This window comes from Anser cygnoides, chromosome 6 (genome assembly GCF_040182565.1).
Source record: "Anser cygnoides isolate HZ-2024a breed goose chromosome 6, Taihu_goose_T2T_genome, whole genome shotgun sequence".
Classification (NCBI taxonomy): Eukaryota; Metazoa; Chordata; class Aves; order Anseriformes; family Anatidae; genus Anser; species Anser cygnoides.
The window spans coordinates 30443973-30468049 of NC_089878.1; the positions used below are offsets into that span (position 1 = coordinate 30443973).

The 24077-nt window shown below is 41.6% G+C and overlaps 2 long non-coding RNA genes across 4 annotated transcripts; both read right to left on the reverse strand.

Annotated features, from left to right (window-relative positions):
• Nucleotides 1-14458: 14458 nt before the first annotated feature.
• LOC106045928 (uncharacterized) lies at nt 14459-17462 on the reverse strand. The gene is made up of 3 exons (XR_010832512.1): nt 16666-17462; nt 14944-15017; nt 14459-14551 (listed from the first exon to the last, which is right to left on the reverse strand). It is a non-coding gene; the product is annotated as an uncharacterized lncRNA (long non-coding RNA).
• A 12-nt stretch (nt 17463-17474) lies between these two features.
• LOC106045927 (uncharacterized) lies at nt 17475-23499 on the reverse strand. Of its 3 annotated transcripts, XR_010832509.1 has the most exons (6): nt 23360-23499; nt 23000-23125; nt 22645-22781; nt 18738-19412; nt 18445-18585; nt 17475-18336 (listed from the first exon to the last, which is right to left on the reverse strand). It is a non-coding gene; the product is annotated as an uncharacterized lncRNA (long non-coding RNA). The 3 variants fall into 3 exon arrangements; XR_010832511.1 differs by lacking the exons at nt 17475-18336; nt 18445-18585; nt 18738-19412 and adding exons at nt 20845-21068; nt 21218-21340 and having other exon boundaries at nt 21802-22781; XR_010832510.1 differs by lacking the exons at nt 17475-18336; nt 18445-18585; nt 18738-19412 and adding an exon at nt 20845-21340 and having other exon boundaries at nt 21802-22781.
• Between the last annotated feature and the right edge of the window lie 578 nt (nt 23500-24077).

A 24077-nucleotide genomic window follows, 5' to 3' on the forward strand; every position in this document is an offset into this window, starting at 1 on the left:
TCTTTCCTACAAAACAACCTGCAGAAATGCTGAAATTGTCCAAAGAGTGGGGGAGGGAGGGTGCCATATTTATTCTATGGTTATGGGGGCTTTAAATTCTCACAAAATAAAATATTTGTAAACACAGAAGAGCTGACTGGCTACTACTTTTCAAAGCGTCTTTCAGAGACGTTGACACATTCAATCTTAAAATAGGGCATCTGTGAGCTCTGTGGTGCCAGCCTAGCCTAAAATGGCAAGGGGGCAGCAGATGAATTCTGGAGCTCAGTATGGCTGGGAGTCATGAGATACCAGAGAAGGTATCAAGGCTTTTTCTTTTCTTAAATTCATTCTGTAGTCAGAATGAATTTACCAGTCATACCAGTACAGTTAAATAAACCTCAAAAGGATGAAATTTTATGGCATTAGGGCTGATCTTGTTTTGAGCAGGAGGTTGGACTGGATGACCTACTGATGTCCTTTTCAACCTGAATTTTTCTTTAATACTAAAGGCAATCTCATTCCTTTTGTTGAAGGAAAGAAAGGGAAAGGGATTAACTAATGATTTTGGAGCACTTATATTTTGACAATTATGGAATTCTATCTTAATTTTTAACTATGCATTTTTTATTACATGTATACACACATATGCAGGACATCTTCTGATTTGTGCTGTTACAGCAAACATCTAGAATGAAACTTGTTGAGTACTCAAGCATAATGGCGCATGAGGGAACAAAAGACAAAGCAAAATCACTGTGAAAGGGAGGTTGTAGTAAAGCACATGGGATTCTAGCCTCACAAGTGGCAGGAAGGCAAGATTATGGGAGGAGGTTGAAAGAAATTATGAGAGGTTGCAACAGAATAATATTGAAGCTATTTTGTGTCCACCTGTGCTAGAGCAACAGAAATTGCTCCACCTAACTGAGAGGTGAATGTGTCTGTTCAAGAGTATTAATGTTTCAGAATTTCTTCCAGTCATAATTATAGCTTCTCTTCCATTTAAAACAGGTCATCTTTCCCTTTTCTGCCTACAGGGAAGCCTGTTCTGGACAGGCATTTATGAATTCATGGCTTAGGAAATAAAGCAAAACTTTCTGTGACTTCTCAAGAATTCATTTCTACTTGTTGCTTCCCTTGCATTTGTTTAGACTGACAGGGAATATTGGTCTGGATAAAGTGGTTTCAAGAGCACAACACCTGCAAGACCATCTCCATTTTTGTATCAGGCATATTTTTCCAGTGCACTGTGAATTGTCTCCACTCACATCCAGATCAACCAGGGTACTGGCTGGGAGGCCCTCTTGTGCCCACCTGTCAGTTTTGTATTCAACAGGCACAAGGAGAAACTAAGTTTTAATGATCCAACCCAAAATGTTAATAGCTGTTCCTTCATTTTTCACAAGCTCCATGCATGTTTAAATCTGGTGTGTTTTCACCTAAAAAAAAAAAAAAAATGAAAAAAAAAAGAGGGGGGGAGAGAGAGAGAGAGAGAAGATGAAGGGGAACTGTCCAGAAAGCAGTGTATCAGCTGCAGGTTGCCAGGCTGAGCATAACTGGGAGCCTAGAAGGCTTTTTAAGTTAAAACCCATAAGTAAAACTGACTTTGCATACTGCAGATAAAAAAAAAAAAAAAAAGAGTAAAAAGAGTTGGGCATCTGATACCTTGCTCAGGTCTGGGGAAGTGAAGTGTTCGGAGTGAAAAAGCTAGAGAGAAAAACATAAACTCAGTATCAAGCTAGCTTGGTCCCAGGTTCCCAGAATTTACAGAAGAGTTTAATTCACCCCTCTTTCCCTTGTGTCTAACTCTGCTTTATTAAAGAGAGTTAAAATCAGCAACTTTTACCTACTCCAAGAAGAAACTCTCATGTACTTAGTTTAAGAAGCTCCCTTTAAGTTACAGCAATCACATTCATTTTTGCAGACAGCCCAGTTTGAATAAGACAAAGGTCCTGAGCAACAAGATACAGATAATACTGAAATAAGAGCATGCAGTAAATTTGGGGTAACTGATCTCCTCTGCATGGCGTGGAGTCATAAACTTTTTGAGTGGAACCTCTCTGTCATAGTGGTATGAGCTTAAATGAATTTATTTCTGCAGTCCTGGTGTTATAGTTGTAGTACAGATTGGATGGAAACCAGGTCGTCTATAGATTTTTTTTTTTGTCAATTTATTAAACTTTAAACCCTGAACATTTTAATAAAAATACAGAAGTACAAAACAAAACTGTGGGTTCATATTTTATTCAACAGCATTACCAAATAAGAGACATCCCCTTTAGGGCAAAAAAAATGCCACTCCCATTTCATACTGTACTTATTTCTCTAATATCTCCTAAATGATTATTTGCCAAGAAGTATATTACAGGATCATCATTTTTTCTTCTACCTCCCTGAGCAAAGGCTGTTTCTGTTTCTCAGCAATCAGAGAACTGCTGTCTCCATCTACAATTTCTTTTCTCTTTTTCCTTTTTTGTTTTTTTTTTTTTTCTTTTTCTGTGTATGTGCTGACAAATTCAACCTGCATTATAAACAGCAATTCTACATGCCAAGCAAGATGCTTTGCAGCCTTAGCTTTGTGCTTCTTCAGAACAGCATCCCCAGAGATGTGACTTTACGGGTTATTAGTAACATCCACAGAAATGGCAACAGATATTCCCATCCCATCCTTCCTATGTATTATTCATAAGGCTGTAGATTTGTCATGATAATTTATTGGTTAAATCACAATCTCCTCTCACTGGGGTGTAGTCTGGGGACCTCAAGGTGAATAATAGCAAGTTGTGGACATTGCACAATATGCTTTTAAGTTTTAAATGCCACCACAAGGTGCAGGGAATATACACTGGAGTTTCTCTCCCTAAAGAAACTCCGAGAATCTGGAAGAATTTTGTAATTGAAAAACTGATTTTGTAATGTGAATATTCATCTGGTGGAAAATGAACCATGGATGCCTCAGAAGAACTAGCAAGTGATAACTTTCCCTTGCTACTAGCCAGGGGTATAGCTGAATCATAGTAGGGAAATTCATCAGAATCCATATTCAATTCACCAAATAATCAAGAACTGATTTTTTCAAAGACAGGTGCCTTTGAACTGAGCATCTAAATCCCTTATGTTCTCTTGGACTTCCTTAGCCACTTTAAATTGAAATGCAGGTTTAAAACTTTAACAGTTCAGAAAGGTACAACTGGAGAGTGTACATACTTTATCTCAAAAAAGTAGCTTACTCAGGAAGCAAAATTAATAATCTGGGACTATTCAGTCTGGGATAAGAAGACTCAGAAGAACATGGTAGAGGTCCATAAAATCATAAGTGGTACAGAGAAGTCAGGTATAGAAATAATGTATTTAGTATTTTCCAGCACGAGGCAACTAAGGAAACAATCAGTACTTTTAGAGCAAACAGAAGACCTTTCTCACTCAGTAAGTACATGTTGTGAGGATATCTTTAGAGCATATAAATAGGTTCAAAAAGAAAATAGACAAATTCAGGGAGAAGAGGCCCATCAGGAGATATTGATCCTGATGATCAGCTCAATTCCACAGCTCAAAAATTATTCTAGTGCATTTTTGTGGATGCTGAATAGGTGTATCAGAGGCAGGCATATATATTCTAGTATAAGAATTAAGGAGCTTCAAATGAAACTGGAAGGAGGAAAGCTCAAAATAAGTTCCTCTATCATCAAGACTGTGAAACATAGGGAGCAAACAGTTTAAATTGATTCAAGGGGACACCAGAAAAAAAAAAAAAAAAAAAAAAGAGAGAGAAGATGATTGAGGATTACCATTAGGAAGTCACTGATCTACAAATGGTCAAAGAATATTCAATGTAAGTATCATATAACCTTGCTCTGTTCTTATACACTCCTTCTTCCACAACTACTGAACCCACCAAAGCCTATATACACAGCCACCTTGTGTGCCAGCTTTCTGCGTACAGGATGAAACTACGTGTTGCCCCTCAGCAGGGTGGGGGAAAACACTTCAATGAAACAAGGCATGGAGCTGCTTTGGAGTGCTTGGCCATAGACATAAAATGACAGACACAATAGCTTTTAGGAATCAAATACATCATAAAAGCAAGTAATGAAGAGGATAACATCTTTTCCATATAGCTTATGATCAGTTCCATAAAAGTATTTGGCCTCCAAAATCTTATTGACTTCAGTAGTAGCTGGGTACTGCCTTTGTACCTGACAGCCTGACAGTGCTGGTGAAGGAAAAAAAATCTATATAAACAGCCAGCTATGTGGGAACAAAAAAAAAAAAAAAGTATTGCAGTATTAAGTACAACAATCTGGGGGTTTCTTAATCAGTGCTTCTTCCACGTGCTATCTAGAAGTTACTTTGGGTCAACTTATCTGCAGAAGATGATATGGCTTCATCTCTGTAGCACATGCTGGGGCCAACCAGCCACAGGAGCTGTCCCCATGGCTGAGGGGCAGCCTTTCTCTGTGGCAAGCCAAATGGCCTGGGCGAGCCAGCCCCAGAAAAGGGGGCCTCAGCCCCTCCAACCTCCTCCTTGTTCACGTGAGGGCATCTTCCAGGCCACTCCAAACACGGCCGCCTTTGGCCACGCACGGGCCACTCCATCACAGGGGCTTGCTGAGGTCACAGTGGCCACCACTGCCCCGCCTTTGCTGCAGGCCCTATAAAACAGGCCCGCTGCCGCTGGCCCACCATTCGCTGAGCATCTAGGCCCTCTGACTGCCAGCTTGTGCGGCAGGAAGAAGACTAGAAGAGCAAGGCGAGCAGCAGGCCTCCTTGGTGTGTGAGGACAGCCATGCAGTCCGGTGAAGTACCAAGAAGGAATGCACCTGAGCAGAAGGAGATGTGTCGTGGGCAGAGGGATAGCGCCGGCGGCACAAGAGACACCAGTGCCCCAGGGACCTCTGGCACCCAGCCCATAGACAGGTACAGGCGGTACCATTGGCACCGCAACGATGCGGGGAACAGGCCGGCCCCTCAAACACCCAGCAACAGGGGGCCTGGGCCTTACCATAGGAGCAATGGTGATGTGGGGCGAAGGCGGGAGCATGAGGCAGACAGCCGCAGGGAGCAGAGGCGAGCCCATAGTCCGGAGCACAGTGCGGGACCCAGTAATGGCCGTAAACCAGACGGCACCATCAGACCCATGTGTGATAATGAACCCGACACTGGCATGGGACCGAGGCATGGGACTGGACGACCCCCTGGTTCAGCACCCTGGCCTGAGAACATTCCGGACGGAAGGCATCCCATTTGGGCAGTCCTGGGCAATGACTGGCTTAGCCTTCTGCCCAACACTGCAGAACCCATGCAGCTGGATCCACCAGATGTGGAGGAATAGATGGAAGTGGATCCACCTCGGCCAGAAGAGACCTGGGACTACTGTGGCATGTCTTTGTGCTCTGCCATCCGAGAGCATCAACAGCATCGCAAGAGCGCCCAGCGAGCCCCCTACTTGTTGTTCAGGCTTCATCGCAAGCATTAGCTTGGAGCCACCAAACACCATGGACATCCCGCAGGCTTGCCTGCAAGATGTCCCGGCAATAAACAACTCTTGCCGATTTTTAGGGGTTGTGTGAGTGCTTCTTTTGGGGGGGGGGGGGGGGGGGGGGGGGGGGGGGGTGCAGGGGGGAGTGGGCTAAAGTTGTGCCAGGGGAGGTTTAGCTTGGATATTAGGAAGAACTTCTTTACTGAAAGGGTTGTTAGGCATTGGAATAGGCTGCTCAGGGAAGTGGTTGAGTCACCACCCCTGAAGGTCTTTAAAAGACGTTTAGATGTAGAGCTTAGTGATATGGTTTAGTGGAGGACTTGTTAGTGTTAGGTCAGAGGTTGGACTGGGTGATCTTGGAGGTCTCTTCCAACTTAGGTGATTCTGTGATTCTGTGGTAAATGGCAAAAGCAATAAATAAACCTGTCTGAGAAAGATCAATGCTGTTCTGTCAGACTTGGGCAGATCCTAATAAGTGATGATTCCATTGTGCTCTTCAACAGTGAATATTCCAGGAACAGAAAGCAAGTGAACCCTGTGAAAGCTCAAGACTGACAAATTTGATAAATGATGTTCCAGCTCTCCTCCCCACACAACCTCTCCAATGAGAGATACAGCAAACCATGAAGGTGGATGCTAAATATTTGCAATGCAATGCTGCTAATCAGAAACAGCAAGAACAAAAGGAAACAGAGAGAGAGAGAGACATTCTTGCATCTGTGGTCAGACAGACTTCCATCCTAAGCTTTGCTGGGAAAAGGGACAGAAGCAGTTCCCTTGGGGCTAGCCATTGCGTTGGAGTTGTTTGTGATTTCCCATGTGGTTCTGCTTTATTTGGTTCTGCTCCACATTGTGGGCACCTTAGCTTCTGCCAAATCCCAGCCTAAGGATCTACCAACCCCTCCAGAACAGGTGGTGCTTCTGACTGTCTTTGCTGCCCCATATCAATGAACTGACACTCATCAGCCTTAACAGAACAGGGTTTTCTCCTCAGATTTCCCCAACAGGGAAGTTGTCACAAGAGGTGCTTAGCCCACAACAGTATGAAGTAAAACCCCCAACTGACTTCAATGTGGGAATAACCTGAATGCTTCCATGCCTGGGAAATGGATATTTTTACATTCGCAAGGCCTACATATTCACTAGGGAGGTCTTTGACCTCCAGCTGAGAAATAATTAAGATGCCAAATATTTGGACATTAGATTATACCGCAATGGCTAACTCAGCCCACCAGTTTACAGCTGGTGTGCCCTTCCTACTATTCTCTGCTCACAAAAAAATCAAAGTGTGCATATTTTTGAATACCTGTGAGCTCAATCAAATGACTAAGACAAAAATGCAGAAGATTATAACCTTAAACTGAAATATTATAATCTTAAACTTTCCTTCTATGTTTTGTCATTTTTTAGCATTTTTCTCATTCTCACATTAAGATGTACTTGTGAATCCTGAAGCATTGCCTTCTGCTTTCCCATATAGTCCTGGCTTCGTTTGTGAAGCAGCCTTTCCAATACTTGTGTGTCTGCAAGGGAAAGAATATATTTCTAAGGCACAACTGACATCTGCAGAGGGGAGAAAGTTAGTTCTGCAGTTCATTAATCCAAACAGCAGCTCTTCTGTGCACAAAAGGTTTCACTTTTTTTTTTTTTTTCCCTAGTCAAATTGCTATGCCCTGTATATACGTTCAGGTGTAAAATCTGCAAAAGGTAATTACTTTCCAAGAGTGCTATCAAAGCTGGGGCACTCTCCTCAGCACATAAATCTGAGGCAGCCGCGCATGTCTCCAGACCTAAGGAGGCTCCTTGAAGAAATATAAAACCTCTGAATTTCCCTTTTCTTATTTAAACACCTGTGATTTCCTCACAGAGGCAGCGAGTACCAAAGCCCCACATAAATGGTTTGTAATGCAGTTTCGAATCAAGCCCTGAAGGATTATTAAAGTAATCCATCTTAATTATAGTGAAAAACTGTTACTGGCCTTACATAATAATGTTTCGTTTATAATTTCCACTTAGGTCTGCTTTCCTCCCTCTCATGCTTTGCTCTTTCCCCAGCTGTATTTTGCCTTTTTCTATCTTGGAAGAGAATTATTGAACACCTTTGAAACTCAATAGAATATTCTTAGGGTGGTGGGATGACCTTGTAATTAAGGCAAAGACCAAAGAATAATGACACTTTAGATTTTCCCAATTATGTCTGACCAAGGTTCTATGTTCCATGAGCAAATTTCTGGTCATCTTTGCAGTTCCAGCCAAGAGCAGAGATGAATGACATGAAATGCCATAAAAAGGTTCACCTCTGCCCCAGTCTAAATACATTTATCTATCTGTCCTATAATTTACATTACCTGTGCTGCCGGTGCCAATAAAACATGCCTCTTCAAGGGGAGGCTGTACCTCTTAAAGTCTTGTTAATGCAATAAGATCCCAAGTAGGGAGAGAAAATTATTTTTCTGTGCTGGAAGAATGAGTAGATGATTAGGACTGTAGTTTGATAAAGACTTCAGAAGATATACATCCAGTGTCTCAAATGATGTGACATTATTATTGTCATTCATATTCAGGTGAGGTTTTGAGTTCTATGCAGAATAACTGATATGCCACTTTTGGGCTGTCTGGGGGCCTGCCACTGGTTCCCTGGGTGATATCATGCCCAGTGTTTACATCCCAGCTTCAAAAGCTGTGCATGAAATGCTTGCTGCCATGCACCTCCTTCTCCAGGCAACAAGCCTGTGCCCACATCTGGTATTTTGGAAATACAGACAGAGTCCTAAGCAGAAACATATGTGAACTTTTTGCTCAAGCATCTTTAAGTGTTTGGTGAGCCATGTTTCAGTCCCCTGGTTTATAAAATGATGTGTAAAATTCGTCAGCCATCCTTCAGAGTCTGAGTCATCACCAATACAAGGTTGTGAACAGGCTCTCCTGGATGAACCTAAAGCAGCGGTATATTCAGCTGCCCCTTTACTCCTCTGGAGATCTCATAGCAATCCCCTCTATTTTTTCAAGCCTGTGTGACTAAGGAAATCCCCTTTCCCTTTCCCACTGCCTCAGCCAGAGCTCAGCGCAATGAAGTGACTTCCCACCAGTCTCCATCTATCATCTCAAAACAGCCTTATCTTTTTGTTATGGTTTGGTCCTAAAGCTTTTGGAAGGCCTTCATAGCTACCTTTTCTAGCTTTTGCTTTTCTGTGGCTTCAAAAAAAAAAGAGTTGTATTTTATCCCTCTTATGTCAATAGAATAGGATCAAACACAGCAGAACCTCTCCCAGCCAAAAGGTATTTGTTGTTCATTGCCACTGCTGGCAATGCCATGTGCAGCTAGGGACATCAGTCACAGCACATAAAGCTTTGGCCAATTGGCCCTGCTGGTTTAAGGTGGCCTCTGAGTCACTCAATGGATTCATGTTACTTTCATTAAAAATGGAAAAAAAAAAAAAAAAAGAGAGAGATAGAAATGCAAACTATGAACTTTTTTTTTTTTTCTGTTCAGTTTTACACTTGTACAAAATAACAAGAAGCAATTGTAATGCTCAGGAAGAGCTCAGCTAGCCCCAAGAGAATCTCGCTTCTTGACAGTTCAGGTGACCTCATGAAACACTTGTTTCTTCCAGTCAATTGCAACATATACATTATTTACATTAATTGCTTCTTAAATTAAAGTTGTCATCCGTTATTCCCTTCATTGTGTACAGTGAAGAGCTGATCCAAAATGCTTTTCATCTAGAGATACTTACTTTCACCATCTCCTTTTGAGTTTTTGGGGGGGGGGGTGTTCCATGTGCTATACTGAAAAAAAAAAAAAAAAAAAAAAAAAAAAAGAATCTCTATTTTAAATATACAATGCTTGAGAAAATAGAAACACAGAAATTGATCCCTGGGGTTAGCTGAGAATCTTGCTACACATAAATATCTACCCTGCATAATTTCTGGGCATATTACAGTCAATATTATTATGGAGACATCAAGCTTAGAAGTCTTGGCTCATCTATATGGTAAAGGGAAACCAGGTTTATGGCAAACCCAGCTACTGATCAACATTTCCAAGATTAAAATTTAATTGAGTCAATTATTCTTCTCTTGCTCTCCCATGGAAGAAAAGGTTAAGCTAAATTTAAATAAGCCATGTTGATCTCTACATTATTCATTCAGTCGCTGATATATCACTGTCTTGATAATTTATGGGTTCTCAAAGCTACCGTGATGTTTACCGCCCATCCCAACATTTTCAGTAATCATCGATTAAGATGTCCCTTGGTTCCCAATTCATTTCAATTCTGATAGATTTGTAGAAATTGATCAAAATTACTATTCAATCATTATTTCACATGGAGCTTTCTGACCTCACTGCATGGTATCAACATTCATTTTGTGATGATGTGGATGTCTCCAAGCTAAAACTTCAGAAATTAAAGACCTACTATTAATGTTAGCAAATATTTAATGCTGCTGCACTTGTAAGCCTAGCTTTTTATGTTAGCTTTACATAAAATCTTTTTTCTTTAGAGACATATGACATTTTGCCTTTTGTTTTTAAGCAAGTTTTAAGCAATATTTTCAAATAGAGGAAAGAAACACAAGAACCTAAACACCATTTTCAAAAAGTTTTTAGGCACTGAGACCCATGTTCTGCAATGCATTTTGTCCCACTGCGATCACTGGAGCTTCTTTGAAAACCTTAGTAACCTAAAATGCAAGGATTTACTAAATCTGCATCCAAGGGTCAGCATCGAGTCGAACCTTGCTGCTTGAGCTGCCTCTGAGTTCAGTGAATAGAAAGCAAGCTCCCACAGGTAATCCACCAACCTTAAGGTGTTTGTGAGGTAGATGGAGAGAAATTGTCTTCCTGCAAGTACTCACATCTCTCCTTTGACCACAAAGGGAACACAGGGAAGCAACTGTGACCAAAAGAGCAGTACAATGTGCAGTCAGCAATAGCAGATATTTAAAAGACACTCAATAATGATGACTTGCAGCAAGCGACACTACATTAGAGGAAAACATTTCCTCAGACAAATTAGAGTCATTTTTTAAGTGACTTGGGCAGTTGGAAGCTGAACACCACTTCCCTCCAATGATACTCCACCTGCAGACATGTTTGAGTGTTGCCCTGCTTTGTGTTATAAGTTCAAAGTAACAGATCAAAAAGTCACATTTTTCAGCATTGAACTTGGCACTGGGAAAAGATTTCATCTCATCAAACTACAGTCCTCAAAACCTAGCTATCTGATCACTGTCCTAACACACATCCTCATGAGCCATCATATTCCTAACTGCACCATTTCTAGACTCATGACTATCAGTGTAGCCCAATCCTTCTGTTGCACACTCCTCCTCTCTCCTTACTAAAGCAGAGAAAAGAAAGAAAACAATGCCTGAAAATTAGGGATATAACAGACCACCCAACAGCAGGCAGTCATAACAATGTATTTCCTCTGTCACACTTCCTACAATGAAAGGATCATTAAAATCAATGATCCATACATAGACACTTAGCATTACACCCACAAGTGTGATAGAGGGAGTGGAAGGGGGAAGGGATAGACAGGGAATGGTATTTTTGTAAAAGTGTGGGGCACACCTTCTTTGTAGGTCTTAATGACAGCTCCAGATCTGCAAACAACCTTTCATTGTTCCTGTTGAATTTGTCAGTCATCATCTAGTAACGAAGAAAACAGCAGCCTTTAAAAGCAAAAGAAGGCCAAAATATTTGTGATAGAAAGCAGCACTGAAGCTATCATGAGTTCAGTGAGCATACAGAAACATGTCAATCATTGTCAGACGCTCAAGAGATTAAAAAGGACACAAAAGCACAGTAAATGACAGCAGTAGGATGATCAGTTCTTTATATTGGCTGTTAAGCCACCGCACTGCTCAGAGTACCACCAAGGGAGGTCCGGATCACTACTCCCTGTAGCTGATGGGATGGATATCAGGCTAGAAATTAGAAAGGAGGCTGGCTTTGAAGGACCCAGTAGGCAAGGAGAGAAAGGGAAGTGTCTACAGCCACCAAGATCAAAGTATCATCAGTTCCCAGCTAAGAGGAGACTTTCTGGAAGGTCCAGGTACCACCTTGCCCCATCCCATCCCACGATTCACTGCGTGATGCCATCCATGGGGTGTGACTTGCTGGAAGGGGAGGACTTTGCTGTTGGGGTGGATGGCTTTCCCTGCCAGCAGCCAAAAAGGTACACCTGACAGAGCCTTCACAAACAGTCACTGCAGGATGGAGAGAGGAATTTTTCCTTACTGTGCTATATGCCAAATTGCTAAGGTACCTGTCACTCCAGGAGCAAAACGTCTCTCTACTGTTCTCTGCCCTGCTTTGCAAAACCTTCAGTCACACACATGCACACACACAAAGACAGAGAAGACCCTTGATCACAACCTACTCAGATACTCTGCTGTGTTCAAGCTGTTAATAAATAATTGACAGTGGGTCCCAGAACAGACAATGTCACTGTTGGCCCCCATCAAGTACTAGACATTTGGGAAATTTGTGTTTGTGTTCCTTTTCTGGTTTTGATTTGATTTTCTCACTCCCTTCCCCCTCCAGTTGCCCTAAAGCTGCAAGAATAATATAGGATCTGTCTCATCCAGTATCTGTGACAAGCACAGCTCTGCACGCATGGCCATGCAGAAGCAAGAGGTCTCCAAGTCTCCTGTGCCTGGCTGACGAGTGTGAATTAACTCCATCACCAGGCATTTCAGTTCCAAGAGAGAATTGCTGCTCAGTAAGATCCAGACTGCCCTTTTCCCCATCCTTCTTGTTTATTTATGGGTTTTATTTCCCTATGTACTCTGTGCTGCAGCATTAAGGGAGGTAGTGGGGGAACTTGAGAGCTGCCTGCCTTGGTCAGCAATGGCAGAAAGGATCCTGCTACAAACTGGCACCATGCTGAACCCAGTGCTAGACTTCATGAAATGCGAAGATACTTATAAAAACCCCCACCCCAGAACCTTCCTTTATGTTTTCTTTTGCTCTCCTGTTTATAACAGCAAAGGATACTGTGAGGGTGGGATTAGCAGTGCCAGCACCTTCTGGGAGCAGGATGGCAATGGTTTAGTACAGACTGAAGAATAAGTCCGCTTGTTCTGAAATGGCAAAAAGGAATTGTTACAGCCTGGCACAGCCTGATATCATGAATCACAGACAGATTTTCCCCTGTGCTTCTGCCTGATTCCAAGCTTGTGTGTTTACATTTTCACCCTGCATGGCTCCTTGAGTATTACTGCAATGCAAGAAATCATGAAGAGCAGCATTGTCCTGTGGCTGGTGCCTCTGCCACCACCCTGCTGCTTGTCCAAGATCTGCTGTCCTACTTTGTCTTATCTGTCCCTGCTGCAGTTCATCTCTGGTCTAGAGCAGTGGTGCTGTTAAGGTCACTAGGTGGTGTTTAGTACTTCACCAGATGCATCCAGTGCCTCAAAACTGCAGCTTTGGGGATATTTGGAGACCCCTGGAACCCACAGGCAAAAGGAAAGATGGTGCAGTCAGGCATCTGGATTTGATGCCCCAGAGAAGCCCTCTCAGTTTAGCCTGAATATCCCAAAGGCTTTCATGGCCTTAAGTGAGGCTGTTGCTAGGCTGAGCACTGCAGATGGACATTTACATTTCAGTCTTTCTCTGCAGCAACAGGCACATGTGTTTGACGAAAGCAACGGAGTGTATAAGAGTGACCAGTTGCTCCTGACACAACTGCACTGTTTTTTCAGTCTCTGTTTGCTAATGGAACCTGAGAGCAAAAAAGACACTAGTAGTTCTTCATTAAAGTCATCTGCTCTCTCTGCCTGTTTATTTCCATTTTGAAAAGGCCACCTTCATAACTCAGCGCAGCCTGCCCTCCTCGCTGTTACCAAAGAGAATTTCAAGCAGGCTTAGACTTTATCCTCTTTCCTGACTAATAGATCCTCGATTCCAAAACACCACTCTGCACTCTGCAGGACATGGGGAAAAATTGCAGCAAGGGGATGCTCAATAGGAAGAAAAGATTCGTGCTCTCCAGAAGCATAAATACTCAGCATACAGGCTGCAACTTTTGGCTCTCCTCATCTCAGCCTAAGATGTTTTGTTGCAAATTTATGATGCTATCTTGAGTACCAAGGGTAGCTTCCTGGCCCTTTTTTTGTTGTTGTATTTTTCCTAGCTGACAGATATCTGCCCATATCTTCTACTCCTGGTTCTGATTTAAAGTTGTCTTTGCCAGTCAAATTTAGCACTTGCTCATTCAAGATGACTGAAAGTAAGGCCAGGTGTGGGAAAGCAGCTTTGAGTTACATTGTGCAGCTTGTCTCTGCATGTCTCCTGCCAAGGACATGAGGTAGTTATACTGGCTGCTTCCCATGATGTCTTGCAAATCTGTAAGAATTAAATAAATAAATAAATAAATAAACTAACTAACTAACTAATTAATTAATTAATTAATAGTGGGGGGAAGGGGGAAATTCATTGACAGGGAAGCTTTTAAGCTGGGAGGTTTTTTTGTTTGTTTCATTTCTTCTGATTTTACAATTAAGTTGCCCAGGCCCCAGTTAATTCCAGGACAAGCCTAGATTAAGAAGTAATGCAAGTCATCTCCCACGTATGCTTGTTAACCTGTGCTTGGGGAACCTGCGAACTGTGCAAGTGAGCAGAGAGAAGTTGCCCAAGTCACACGCCTGCCTTGTGGGGAAGAATTCATCTCACAGATGCATAAGGGAAGTAGAAAAGCAGTGGGTAAGGCAAGCAATCTCTTTCCTGCCATGTAGCCAGGGGTTATGCAGTCTGCTCAGTCGAAATTTCCTGAGCCAGATGTTATATGCCTATTTCTGCATTCATAGCCCTGGATGGAGGAATGTGATCAACTGTCTGGGGGTTTTGATCTGGAGGTTTTGACCCATTGCTAATTGCTAATACTTGTAACAGATGCAATTAGCATTCCATAGCTGAGCTCTGCTTTTCCTTAGCTTTTTTACTTCTGTTGCTGAACTGCTCCACTGGGTGCTCTCATGTAACGGTGAACTACCTGTCTCAGGCTCTCCTTGGACAGCAGCAGTAGCCACCAACTCTGGGCAAGGAAGACTGCAGGGCTGTGCTTTGGAAGCCTCTGCTTACTGCAAAAGAAAAAAAAAATGCAGCCCTGTGCTGCTGACTGCCATCACCAAGTGACAGCGCTGGCATGACATCCACCTTCACAGGGTGCTAAGGCCCCATTCCCCAGGAGACTACATCAAAACCAGATGAGCTACACAACAGTTCCACACACAGTTTTCAGCCCATGCCAGAATGGCTGAGTGCAACCATCCTTCGTAATGCCTGCAAGAGCTGTTTGTTGGTGGCCAGATGTCTCCTATACCCAAGATGGTATTTTTGGAAGATGCTTGTGGGTTGGTGTTGGTTGGTTGGTTGCTTTTGCAGAAATTCTGCAAGTTAAATCCAGACTGAAACAAGCACTTTTATACGGAAAGAATGAGCACCCCTAATTTGGGGTCAAAAATATACATACCTGGGAACGGTGTGTTGTCTTGAAGGGTGTTAGAGAATCTAAGCCAGAAACCAAACTCCTTCAGCCATCTTCCACTAAAGGACCAAACAGAAATACCATACTTATTTCACTTCATTTTCCCTCTTCCATTCAACATTAGTTGATTCCTTACAAAATACCCAGATATTTTTCACATATTTGTAAGCAGGGTACTTTAGTCCCAGCCCATCTCTATCAAGCAGATGAGAGAATAACCATTCTATTTTCTACTTTACAGTCGCTATAAGGAAACTCATAATTCAGCCTTCACGTACAGCAAAGTTCTGATGAAATTTAATGGAATTGTAAGTTCTCTTTATGTACATACTGGGAACTAAAGGCAAAGATGTGAATTCATTTGCTGAGGGACATTTACAATCCCTATCCACAAAATAAAGACAGAATGTTTCATGCTTTTTTTTTCTTTTTTTTGTGCTTTTTTTTCAGAAGTCTGATGCTTGCTTCTGCAAAATGTGAATAAATAATATGAGAAACATAATTTCTTTTAGACCTCTTGCAATACATAAGGTATATAAAATTTATTATATAATGTTAAAGTACCCAGATTAATTTCCTGAGAAAAGTATACATATTGAAAATTTCTAAGCTGACAAATACTATAGCAATAAGACTAGAAAAAGTTCTTGTTCAGCTCTCAGAATCTGTTTCCAGCTTGGGAATCACAGAGCTGAAATGTTTGATCAGACATGATCACTACAGCCAGGGAATGCATTTTCAGTGGGCAGTTTGCAGTTTCCTGTTAATTTCATGTCATGAAATTGTGTGTTGTGGCTCAAAAGGCTGCATATCACCGCATTTACACTGTGCTTGCTGGGGTGGAGACAGCATTCAGACATGCCACTGATCTTGAGTAAATGGCCTAAATCATGCAAAGATATGCAGAGATATACTCTGCTCGATGTTTAAGCTTAGATAAATGCATAAATCTGTGCCAGATTGTTGCTGGAGGAGTTCCATCAATATAGATTCATAAACAAATTAACTCTCCTCATCTGGAGGGCCTGGTTTGCCACCGCTGCAATTTTTGAACTTTACTGTGTACTGAAATCACAGGAGTGTAAAAATAGAAGAGAATGATGTTTCAGGCCTAGTTTGCTCTCATTTCCTATGAAAGTGTATTAATAGGTAATTTGTTTTATCCTTCAAGGCATTCAGGGGCAAGCATGACATAATTCCAAGAAGGATGATAAATTGCTAAAAGATTTGCAAGATATGTTTCTGAAAATTGAGGAAGATGATGTTATTTAATATAGTGTGGTAACCTCATGTTCTATGCTTAGTAGTCATGCTTGGGTCTTTCCATTGGGGGCATTCACTACCTCATTATCTATAAGTGTTTCTTTAATGTTAAATTTCTCCTCCACCCACATTCTGAATTCCTAACATATTTCATTAGTACATCATCTCTAATATCATTTAAAGGAAATAAAACATAACACATGATCATTACTTATTCAAAACAGTCACAGTAAGAGAGAGTAGAATTTAGCAAGAATTTAAGTTTTTAAGACATTCAGCTTTTTTTTTTTTTTTCCTGATGGGAATATAATGCTTGAGTGATAGGAGAGCAAAAGCTCTATTTGCTGCACAGTCCAAGCAATGGGTTCTAAGTGAGAAGAAGTGGGAGGTGAAGCTGATGCTAACAAAGTACATCTGGTGGTAACGTGACCCCAGAGCACATACCTCTTGTCTGACGTGACAGCAAAAGGAAATCTTCATCTCCATCCTGCTGCTGAGGGATAGAGTCACAGAGAGATGCAGGCTCTCCTGCCACTGTCTTTGGTGGGAGCACAGGAACACACCACACCTTCCAGACCAAGGCACGTATCCTGGTTGCCTCCACTCCGGGTGATCCTCTGCACTCTGGGGCAGTCTCGTTTTGCCTGCACTGAAGACACAAGGGTGAGGTCACTCCTAGCCCTAGCTTCACACTTGGGTTCCCCTCCTGGACACATGGTCCTTGACAAACCGTGGAGCAGAATCCATGTAGGAGCCATCACCAAGGCAGTGTGGACAGCTGGAGAAGCAAGAAGCTGGAAGAAGTTCACAAGAAAAGGGGCACAAGATAGACCAATGTGTCTCGGATGATAGTGAGAGCGTGTGTGAGAGCAGAGCCCAGATCTGAAGCACCAGCCAGTCTCTGAGGGGCAATCCCCACGGCAGGGGCTGGCCCCACCAGCAGTGGCAAGGAGCAGAGTTTGCAGCTGTGGATGTCCTCATGCTGCAGAGCTGGAAGAAAAGCTTTTATCCAAGGCTAAAATAGGCCACTAGCAAAAAGTTCAAATGTAGTGCAGAGATTACCCATGTTACTTACTTGCTGCTGTTTTTCCATGTGTTTATACAGCTCTGCCAAATCAGCCACATTCCAGAGAGGGAGATTTGGAGAAAAGCAGGGATTTAACATCACATTAAGAAGCTGCTTACTGAAACAGTGAGATGCCGACTGAAACTTGGCATGAAATAAAACTGACTGCATCTCATTCCCTAAATGCCTACCCTAATAATGGTGTTTATCTGTTGAGTACAATGCAAATTTGAGTTGCAGGAGACAGCAGAGACCTAAAGTACAGGGTGTTCTGCAGAAAACTCAAGTTATTTTCAATGCTTTAGATTTGTGAAGTGGTTTGCTGCAGTCGCTGGGATGTAATAGTACTGTTAATGAAGGCCTGAAAAATCTTCCTTTTCTGCTGAGCCACAAAACTTTCTGAAAAGAATAAACAACAATAGCAAGAATGATACACGGTTATATTTATTTTAATTACTATTATTGCTTCAATCATCATTACCATTATTATTTCACTCTACTCAGGAACCAAACTGTGACTAAAACATCATATTTGAATGTTATCATCCTCTTCAGTATTTTAAAGGTGCCCATTAATGCTGGTTTTGGAAGGATGCATATCTCACAATAAAACCCATTCCCAATTGACAGCATCCTGAGATTTAATGTTCCCTCTGCCCTCCTGGGATCCCCGTGTGCTGCAAATGATTTTGTGCTCCAGATTTTCTTCAGCTTTTTCTACATTTGCCAGTATCATTTTGGTTCTTCGAATTTCATCACTGGGCGTTGAGGATGAAGTCCACCATGTGATACACTTCATCCTTTCTCCCATTAGCACATACGTCTTCTAGCAGTATTCCAAGAAAAGCTTTTACCTAATAATAATAATAAGAGCATTGTAAGTTTATAGTTTTACTTTTTCAACTTTATCTGATGTGTAGTTCTTATTTTTTTCTCAAAGTCAAACCACCAGCTATTGTGAGCTATTTTCAGCACTGCAAGATGTTCAGTATGCTGCTACAGGAGCAGGGAGGCTGATCACTCATCCAGGTGCTCTTCCAGCCCCACATCTAGCCAGATATAAAAAAAAAAAAAAGAGAGAGAAGGTAAAAAGCAAAAATTTCACTTTTTCACATCCTCAGCCCAGTTGCCCTTTCCCTCCCAGTTCTACCCCTTACGCTGGGCAGAAGTATTGTAGACATGGTCCAAAACAGAGACTGGTCTCCAACTTGTTCCTCTGACTTTCTTCATTTGAGCAGCTCAGTCAAAAATGCCCCTTTCCTGTTTGTTTGTTTTCTTGGAAAATATATTGCTACTGCCTACAAAATAAATGCTGATTGATTAAATTTTAGCTAATTTCCGCAGTTAAGAGATGACAAGAGCGACAACAAAGAAACAGCAAAAACAGAACAAAAGTGAGTCTTTAGTAAATTTTGACTGAAGTATTTCACATTGCAGACTTTTGACTCACCCGGTTTCCCCTTGGTGTTTTGAATTTGAACACACTCTCCTTGACTTGTAGGCTTAATTGATCACATTCTGCCCAAGGAAACACCCTCCAGAGTGGATGAGACTGCAAAGTACTAAGCACTTAAATTTAAATACTTGTACTTTTTTCTTCAGGGCAGCATGGACTGTTCATTCCTAAAGAATTCAAGCAATTTTCACACAGCCTTCATCATCTTTCAGAAAGTATATTTACAGAATTAAGGGCTGGTCAGAATTAGCCCCTAACAACCTCAATGTACCTTTCATGAGTTAGATATAGTTGCATGTCTTTAGCTAAATTACAGTTTAGATTATTATATTTTGTAAACCCAAATTTCTCACAGTTCCAGCTATATCTTCTTTTTTTCATCACCTCCACCGCCTCCCTTGCCTCGTGAGAGATGAAGAAGAAAAAGTGCAACCTTCGTCGGTGATTTCATTCTTAAGGTAAGTTGAAATACTGATTTTTTTCTGAAGCAGACGTCTCTGAAAGAAATGTCACTTGCAACATTTTTGGCTCAGCTTGACTTTAAGTTATGCCCATTTGTCCTACCAGAGAATGGAGTTTGCATGGGCCATGCCCCAGCAGCCATTAGCCAAGGTCCGGTCCTCCAGCAGCAGAAAGCAGCAACTCGAGATGCTTGACAATAAAAATCTCCTGAAAAAAATATAATTTTTTAGAATTAGTAGTAACTACATCGATTTCAAATCAGACAGCTTGCAAGACCTTTAATTGAACATGATTCTGTGAGAACGCATTTTCTTTACTGAAGGAGAGCTGCTATTTTCTGTTAGGGAAATTTTATGCTGTGTAAAAACATTGTGGGTATGATGAATCAGAAAGAAATTTGATTTCTCCAAGCAAAATGATATTAAAGAAATCATTGCCATTCTCTGTGAGACATTTCCATGTTTTATTTTTAAAAAATTAAAATCAGAAATTCTCTGGGATTTGCTTAGGTTTGGGGTTGGGCTTTTTTGTTTGTTTGCTTGCTTGTTTTGCCATTACATCTTCATATTTGTGCAGAAAACCTGGCTTATTTAACACTGGAAGAGTTTACAATCCAATTTTCTGTCAAAAATAGTTTAGGCAGAATATTTTTCAGTAAGTCTTAGTGAAGAAGTTTTGACATTTTGCCTTTCAAGTTATATGTTTATCATTTGCAGAATTACATTAGTCTTTTCACTGCGGACTCCATGTAGGTTTAGATAACTTTGCTGAGAGCATAGTCAGCGTATAACTCAGAAGACAAGTACGGAAAAACATTTTTTACAATTACATATTATTTTAAAAAATTTAATGTTTTTTTTTTATAAATGAACATAAAGCTAATCACAGAAATAGAAAAATTAGGAAAATCTGCTCTCTGCTGCTGCATTTCCTGTTGCAAGACATTTGTTTAATTTTATGGAAAGTTTATTGCATTTTGGAAATACCCATGTGTTTCTCTCTATTAAACATAATGTTTATGCAGGTGAAAAAATAACATTATGTGGGACAACTCTTTACTTGACATGCAAAAAGAACATATTCCATTCATAACGTATGTCTAGCTCAAGTATAAGGGAAAATGACACATCTCATGTCCTGCTTTGCTTTGTCTTTTTTTCCCTCAGGTACAAAAGTAAAGCAACTGTTAGTATAGCTCTGCTGATAAATTCAAAACCCGTCCTCTTTTCGCACACAGAAAAATAAATAAATAAAATAAAGCAAAACGTGTTTCTGCTTCGATTGAAATGTCAAAATTTTCCATGACTTTGATAGGTGCTATAAGGCCCTAAATACATAAATGTGTGATAATTCTTGGGATTTCAAGCACCAGCTTCTCTGCAGAGTGCATTCTCCAGGCTATTCTCCAAACGCTGTTCTCCAAAGAGTAACCGCAGATAATAGAAAGTAAATAAATGCACACACACAAGCCCTGCATTAACAGCTGCCTCCTGCCTACCTTTCTTCCATCAGCACCCTGTGGTCCTGTTACCTCCTAGGGCATGGCAGCTGCATTCAGTCATGTGTTGACCAGGGTACATTTCCCTTTGGTTGCCTGATTTGCGCAAGCAAAGGGAGATGTACCACAGTCAACACATGACTGAATGCAGCTGCCATGCCCTAGGGGATAACAGGACCACAGGGTGCTGTCCCTCCTTTCCCCTAGGCCTGGGGAAACCATGACGGGAGGCTGGAGCCAGCATGCCCGGTATGTAGGAATGGCTCCCTTGCGTGGTTACCAAATCCTGCCGTCCTGCTTGCAAGGCCACGGATACTTCATCCCATCTTTTGAAGAAAGGGTCTCTAAAGCTGTGTTCTCTCCTGCTGTGGAGAAGTGGAAGCCACAACAGACCTTTTTTACTCATCACAAGTCCCACCAAGATACTTTCTCTTTTCTGGTGCCCTTCTCCCAGCCCTTCCCCAGTGACCGCTGAACCTCTGAAGTTCCTTCCCACTTCAGCCTACCAAGGTACCTCTGCTGCAATCCTCTGATAACCAATTTCCTAAACGCTCCTTGACATTCAGATGCATTCCCAGATGTAAATGTTGATAGCAATCAGTTTCAAATCCAGCCTTTGCCCTGGCAGATCATTAGCCTGTGAATAAAACATGGAGATAGATACCTGGATTTCTGATCAGCAGTAGGTATGTTGATGACTTTCATGTGAGGCACAAATTGTAAGTGTGACAGGACTCATTATCTATAAATCACCGGTTGGATTGTGGTTAACTTCCCGTGGTAACAAAGATAAAACACATTCTCTCTCCCTCATTAGCTGAGCACTGACAAAGCACTGCAGGGATCTTTCTGCTGCACAGAAAACATCTGCCTGGATTCAACTTCAGGAGGTCTCTCACAAAATCGTTTCATCTGAGGTGTCTCCAGATGAAGCCACACATTGCAGAGCAAGGTCTGTCACCCGCCCCTGTGCTGGGGCAGCACAGACACCCTCACACAGACACTTCACACTGGTCCAAAATGTCCCAAGCACCAAAAATAAAACTTCCACCCCCCACACCCCCCCACCCCCAATTGGGTCACAAGTGCTTGACTCACAGCTGTCAAAGGAGAATTCAAGTGGGATTTCAAATATGGCTTCATCTTCTTCTGAAGAGGTTTCAGCTTAACCCCGCTCTCAAAAAGGTTGATCCATCTGGGCACTTTTCTCTCTGGCTCCATCAGAGCCTCATCCTTCTGCAGTAAACTACGTGTAAATTTCTACAACACTGTCAATACAGGACAAAACTGCTTGTGTGCTCAATATGCTGGGACCTTGGCTTTTTATCAGCATTTCTTTACAGTTTCTCCTACCATGTGACAGGGCAGTAAGAACATCGAGGCAGGAATTACACATTAGCAGTGGCTTCCAGGCGGGGCTCTGGGATGAATGTAGTGCTGGTCCTTAGCTGACACGCAGAGATAATATTGCTGTACAAGGAGACCTGCACCCTATTTGCATTCATGAATTCACACATTAAACAATCTGAAACCTTCTAAGAGCATTTCACTCTGAAAATAAATCTTTAGGATAACCACAACTCAGAAAATACACAGAACATCCACAGAAAATCAAGGACAGATGCTCTTTTTCAGAGAAACAGCAGAGGATTTGAACAATCAAAGAAATGGCTGGAGAAGAGAAGGCTGTGAGGTAAATTTTTCTTGATATTACCATAGCATACCTGTGATGGTGCTGGATCACGATTTTTTTTTCAGATTTTTTTTTAACAGATAATATCAATGAGTCATTACAAGATTAGTAAGAATGTAACTATATTCTTGTACAAAAAAAAAAAAAAGTTCTCCAATGGAAGCCTGGGAATCTCCTTACATCTCCTAGTTTCTCCCTATTTTTTGGTACGTTCCATTTCAGTGTTTAATAATATGATGCCTGCTTACCCAGCACTGGACTTGATGACCCAAGTTCATGTCTGGTCCTACACTTCAGCATGTCATGTTCCTGACAGTTTCAACAGGCTGCACGAATAACCCCAATTAATCTCTTGAAAGATAAGGAAGAAGAGGGCGTCAGATCCCTGCAAAGTGCAAAAGCAGTCAAAACAATCCTAAAACCTTGAAGGGGATAAACATCACTCTTTTCATGACCTTGAAACCTGAGAAATCCCCAATACAACTGAAAATTGATATGAGAGATTTTGCTTTTTAGTCCTCCCAGAAGTGAAAACGCATTTGACAGGTGTCACAACATCCTGACTGCTGCCTCGCCCCCAAGGATCACAGGCAATGTACTTACTTGGCAACATCCTGACTGCAGGTGGCAAACCCCGCCAAAAGGAAACCCCACACCAACAATCTTGCTCAAGGTCCTGTGTGGAGGGCAAGCAAGGTAACAGCTGGCAGCAGTGCCCCTCAGTTGCATCTGTAGAGAGAAAAGCTCACACAGTAACTTGAAGGCTACTAAAATGTGGATAGATCAAACCTGGCAAAATACAGCCACTGTTCATCTAATAACAGCCTTCTCTCTCTGTGAGGTGGTTTTAAAGCATTTATTTTTTTCCCCAATTTTAGATGAAAATAAAAATACCAGGAATCCCACTTTTCCTCACAGAATGGACACACGAAAATTTCATGCAGGTCTAGCAGTAATACTTACTTTCAATTTCAAGAAGAGTTCCAGGGAAATAACTGTCAGTCATGTTCATGTCAACTTCTCTACGCTTTTCTTGTTAACTGGATTATCCTCTTGAAGCTTCTCTTCTCCCAGTGCATCCTTCAGTCCACCATTGCCAGTGAGCTGCCAAGGTATAAAACCAGAAGAAAGTGAGCAATGAAAAGAAAGAAAAATGAAAAAGAAAAAAAAAAAAAAAAAAAAAAGAAGAAGAAGAAAAAAATGGCAAGATGCAATAAGAAAGACCAGAAGGAGACCACAGAAGTGGGTCTCTACCCTCCTGATTTCTCCTGCAGGCTGCTTATCTGCCATGCTCCTTATATATCTATATGCCCATACTCTATAATGTCTACACAGATCTTACCCTTTCAGAGCTCCCTTGGAAAGGCAAATATATTTCTAATGAGGACAACTTTTGACCTTGTGTCTGCTATGCATATCCTTTTTTACTCCTGACTTCTATCTTCCCATAGTGTGACCCACTTCGTTCCTGGCCAGGAACAAAGGATGAAATCAGTATGCTGTTTGTTCTAGAAAGCAAATTCCTTTGACCAAGAGTTTCAAAAGCCAGTTGACAAAACATTTGGTGTCCATTTTGAGTTTTTTTGCAGCTTTCTCAGAACTCTCTTGGAGAAACCCTCCCTAGGACATAACAGGTGGGCACCCAAAACGCAAATCTTCTGGGAAGTTCCTATTTAACTTT